This window comes from Physcomitrium patens, chromosome 18, assembly GCF_059467195.1.
Source record: "Physcomitrium patens ecotype Gransden chromosome 18, ASM5946719v1, whole genome shotgun sequence".
Classification (NCBI taxonomy): domain Eukaryota; kingdom Viridiplantae; phylum Streptophyta; class Bryopsida; order Funariales; family Funariaceae; genus Physcomitrium; species Physcomitrium patens.
Window position 1 is genome coordinate 2054880 of NC_143427.1, and position 5611 is coordinate 2060490.

Genomic DNA, 5611 nt, shown 5'->3' on the forward strand with positions numbered 1-5611 from the left:
ACTTAAAGATCCACTTGAAGCTCCATCCAAAGTTCCATCAAAAAGTCCAAATTCATCTTTCTTGCCTTCTTGTGCCATCAATTCCAAATAACCACAAATATAATCCAATACCTTGCATTCCAAACTTTCACGTCAAATTCACCACATATATCATATTACGTGTTGTTTTGCTCAAGAATACACTGGGCATTTAGCTGTGGAAGGTGAGATTATGTTTCACAAGTAGTTAAGAAACCCTAATAGGTTTCATCCATGCGAGGAGAATATAATCTAAATTTCAATTAAAAAGTGCTTAAAACACTCTTCTTAGTAATCTTAACTATACATAAATCCCAATTACCTTATTACTTTCATATTTAAGCAATTTAGATTTTTCTTGTAAACCCCAATCCTAATCAATGAGCTTTAACAAGCTGTAACTTCCAATCTGACCGTCTACTTGATGCAAAATTTTTCATGCAATTGTCAATGCAAGTCTTTTAAATGCTCAAGAATTTTTAGCCCAATCCAACTTATAGATTGTGAAAAAACCTCCAAAAATTGCACCAATGATACTTGGCTGCCAACTTGAAAAGTGAAGCAAATATCCCCGCAATGCTTTCTCCTTCTCCAACCGTTAACTTTGTCTCAAAATTAGTGTGTAGCTTAATCTTCAAGTCTTCCAGCACCATGCCAATTTTCACCTTAATCTAACTGATAGATCTTCAAGTATCATAGAAACCCTATCCAACCTCAAACTGCCACCTTTCGAAATCCTCTTGAGCTAAAAACTAGATATCTCTAAATCACGCCATTAGATTATCACAAAACTTTGTATACACTTAGCAGTCCCAATAATCCAAATAATGTCAAATTTTTAATTGTAAATGTTACACCAATTGTACGAACTAGCTAAAATTGCTAGCCCTAATTATATTATGTAAAATCCAAATCACTGATACAAACACTGACTTTGAACAATAATTGCTAAGTCCTCCAAAACCCTCTCAAAACAATTCTTATCTCCCTGAAAAGAACTTCAAGCTAACTTTCAAACTCTAACCTCCGATCTTCAAATAAAATCCTATTTTGCCCTAGGCCATCATTTTAGTGGCCAGAGGTCTCATTTCGACCTTGTCTCACAAATGGTCGACCCCCAGGTATCAATCTATCCTATCCTAAAGATTTTTTAGCCCAATCCTACTTTTAACTTAATCCTAGTACCAACTATACTAATTATTTATCTCTTCTAATCTGATTTTATTAATTTATGGTCTTTCTAAGGTAGTAGAAGAGTTTCTATAATCTAAAAGATAAAATTACTACCTAACTAACCTTCAACCTACTAATTATTAAGATAAGAAAATAACCTAAGAGGCTTTTATAAAAGCCATGTTTAGATACCAAAAATTGTAATTAAACTAAGATAATTAGATATTAACTAGAAATCCAATCTTGATTATAATTTCACTATATAGTCATATTACATCAGGACATCGTGCACTCTAAACAGTTGGCTCTGGAGGTTATCAATCTGTCCCATGTTATAAATCTGCAACATTGAAAGAGCTGAATTTCGATTGACTGCTGTCATTCTCTCTGCAGCTAGTTTCTGAGTCTCTAACTTTTCTCTTTTTTTAGCAACTGCTTCAAATGAAGATTTCTTAGCGGCTTCGATGGCATGCTTTACATCCCGTTGAGCGATTTTCCACGTGTTCTGCCTCTTCCATCCTCCTGATACATCCGTTGTTCTGCATGTGACTTGACCTCTTTGGCCTCCTCTAAGTCTCTCCTCAGAGCGATAGACTGTGACTTAATGCCCTCTAATTCTTCTTGTACATGCTTTAGCTCTGATCGTAACCTCTCCGCCTCTTCACATTGATTTGATGTTTTGAATTCAAGCTCCTGCAAAGTAAGAAACAAATCTGTGAACAAAAATTCTCCAATTCTCACAAGTGCCAAGACCTCAAATTTTAGGAGCTATCGTTCTTCAACAACTTAGAAATACAGACAAAAGGCGAGGGTGCACTACAGATTCAGGTAAACAACGTCAATATCAAATTCAAGATAGAATTAGAAATTTTTTAATAGTTGGAACGATGCAAGTTCAGCCTTCAGTCTCTCGGTCTCAGGTCGCTGTGCTGATCCACCACCTTTAGACTCATAAACCGGATTATTCTTCCAATCCATAGTTACTGCAGAGTATCGAAAATCCTAAAATCACTCTCTGCTAATCACGTCGTTGGCAAACGTCATTCCAGCACTCCATCCTGCGGCATATACATAATAAATATAGAAAGCGGCCTCTAGCGCATCTATAGTTGTAAAATGTCCTAGACCGGGACTCTGGTGCCAGACTATCTAAATAATAAATACGTGAGTACCTGCGCATAAATTTGGAAAGCATAACATGCAAATTGCATCGAGAGGGAATGAATGCAACGTATGAGATACAAGAGAATCCCTAGCTTATAACTACCAAATGACTGGGCACTAATTGGAACTATTGTCGATCGAGGCCGCGCAAATTATCACTTAACGCAACAAGAAGCTACTATTGGAAAAAATAAAATGACAATGCAACAAAGCAGAACTAAGACCTTTCCATTGATATCAGTTCAATCGTCGTGCAAAGTTCAAACAACACATGCAACTGATGAAGACTCGAGAAACATCACCAAAGTACTTGAAAGGAGCACATAAAAGGAATTATCAAAAGAAGCAGCTCGATACTTACGAATCCAGTTATTCACTCATAGTCACGGATTCATAATGTCTGGCATAATTCAGGTGCTGAAGACCAGGACATACTAAGTAATAAAACGCTCTCTTCATTCTGATTCTTGTCAAAATTCACGATTCTAACAAATGCTCCTCTCGAGCCAAGATGAATACGTAATTGAAGTTCTAGGAACTCAAATAGCTCACGCAATACTTGGAAAAGAAACACTGCTACAACGAACTGATATTAGTTACTAGCGTTGCAGAAGCTCAATTCCAACTGCATCAGACTCATATAATTTTCACTAATGGTCACGTGCTCGTGCAAACAAGGCTCGCGAAGCAAACCGCTAAAAAAACTTCATGGAAACTCTGCAGAATCGGGAATACAAATTACTACCAGCACCTTGCGAGTTCAAACAATTTCACACTCTCTTTCAGTCCTGATTCATTGCAGTACAACCTCACCGTAACCAAATGACAAAAGAATTACAAACCAAGACGTACATAACGAATGGTCTCTAATCAACAATAACAAAATCTCACAACCTCTCTACAACAGCGTCATCTCTGGTAGAGCAAACTTGTACAAGCTCTCTTCTATAGCACTACTTCTCTTCCACTTAATATTAATGCAAAATCCTAAGCATGAAAAGACTTCTTCTCAGCATAGCTGCACACATATTACCTCTCTATAATCCAATTCAAAGCAGCAAGTGACCTCATAAATGAACTAGAACTTCACTTATCACATCGTATGTTGGATTCAAGAAACACACTCAGAGAGGGACCAAGAGACTCCGAAGTGCTAAAAAGCCCTGAAAAAGAGCATTCAGGAGAGATCCTTGAGCTTCAATTTTAATGGCTTCAAGGCAGAGAAAATTCCAGACAACGCTCCTTCAATCCTACGAGCATGCTCGTATGATGTAATGCATCATACGTGCAGTGAGCACAAAACGCAATGCTATCTCTCTCACTCAGCAAGAATACGAGTGGAATAGTTTAATGTCTAGGTGATACTCCTTTGATATTGATGTGTTATCGTGCCGATACTTGGGCTAATAGAGTGGACAGGGGTATGTACGACAACAGGCTTCCTGAAGGTTTCGGTGGCTGGAAGATGGCCGTCGGAGCAGAGATCAGAGGGGTGATAGCAACCGTGGATGATGAGTCGGGGCGTTGGCAGCCGTTCGATAGCGCGCTGGAGTGTATGGGGTCCGCGGAGGCGATTGAATTCTCCTGCAGCCACTATCATTCATCATGATGAATCGCACAAATCTTGTTCACACAGCATCATTGTTTGAATGGATGATGCTGTGTAAACATTGTGGTCTACCACGACTGTCTTTTCCATCCTCCATATTACAAGTGGTTTCTAATTTTGTGTGTTGCTGGATGTCATATGACAAGTAAAAAATTGCCATTGCCATCTTTATGATTTATACTACTATAAATGCTATGTTAGTACTAATATGGGTGATTGCCACTGAAGCACTTTTTTGAATCTCCGAGGCTTTTGAAGCCTTCAAGGCCTTCACAGTCTTTGGAGCCTTTGGATCAAATAACAATGCATTCTACTTTCCAATTTGAATGGCCTCTTTTTCAATAGTAATCTTGAGAGCCTCCAAAATATCATTAGTACTATCTTCTAAGATAATTGCAGCTCCCTTGCCGCTTAACTGTAGCTTTTTTTCTTCCTCCTCCATAATGAAATCTTTGGAAGGTATTCCAAATACCACAGTCCACTCTACAAATGAGGAAGCAAAGACTTCTTCACTTACACTAGGATGTAGATACAAAGAAGAGACCTTTGTTTTTTCATGCAAATAGATACATCAATAATACTTACAAAAATATAATATTCTTAAACACCAACTTTCTACATAAGTATTTGTAAAAGAAAATGAATAAAAATTTGCTAAAAATACATAAAGAAGATGAAAAAGAATAAGAAATTAGATATTAACTAGAAAACCACCGTTTGATGATCAGACCACCAATTGGTATATCTTCAAGAACGGAAGCTTTGATAAAAGCACTATTACCTTCGAAAAATGAGATGAATGCATTTTCTCAAAGTGTGATCCTCCACTACTCAATATAATCTCCAATCTTGAGAATCTAGAATTTGACATTCTAATGGATGTGATTCAAGTTGAAAGGCATCTCTTCAAACTCTTGAACTAATACATGTTTCAACTACAAGGATTGTAAAATGAGTGCATCATTAATCAAATAGAAAATAAGAAAAATAAAAAATAAAAAAAAAGTGAAAAGACTAATCTAGGCCCAAAAGGTAGTTTAAATGAGCCATTAGTCCAAAACTATTTTTTTATAGGTCTAATAGAAAAACATAACGATGAAGGAACAAAAATAGAAGAATTCTACCACTAGAGTCACCTCACTTTGAAGTTAGAATTCATGATATCAATTGCAATCTTCTGGATTTCTTTGAGTCATATCAGACTTTGTCACAATATTCCAATGCTTTGAAATTTGTACCAATTTTTTTCAATATTATAAAGAAGATAATAAAGAATATTGACATGATGGCATTACAAAAAACATAATTAATGTTAGTTATCAAATTTACTCATTAGTTATTTTAGGATAAAAATATATATTTAGATTACTTAAAACCACAATATATAGTGAGTAGTATAGAAATCCTTAGTCAAATAGAAAATCAGAATGTTAGTTGTAAAAATAGAGTCTTAATAAGTCTTGGAGGTAATTATCTTAGTTGATTTAATATTTTTACTTATTATTGAATATCAAGGATTATTTATTAAGATTAGTATTTATATTGGCCTTACATCTATATGTAGTACTTATAAATAAAATTATAAATATCAATTAATAGTTCAAAAAAACATGAAAAAAAACCTCATGTTTTTTTAGTTAGTTACAT

At 35.6% G+C, this 5611-nt stretch overlaps 1 long non-coding RNA gene across 4 annotated transcripts; it reads right to left on the minus strand.

The window, feature by feature from the left end:
* Positions 1 to 895: 895 nt before the first annotated feature.
* Positions 896 to 3800, minus strand: LOC149987422 (uncharacterized). Of its 4 annotated transcripts, none has more exons than XR_016498333.1 (2): positions 3480 to 3800; positions 896 to 1884 (listed from the first exon to the last, which is right to left on the minus strand). It is a non-coding gene; the product is annotated as an uncharacterized LOC149987422 (long non-coding RNA). The 4 variants fall into 4 exon arrangements; XR_016498331.1 differs by having other exon boundaries at positions 3389 to 3800; XR_016498332.1 differs by having other exon boundaries at positions 2717 to 3800.
* Positions 3801 to 5611: the final 1811 nt, after the last annotated feature.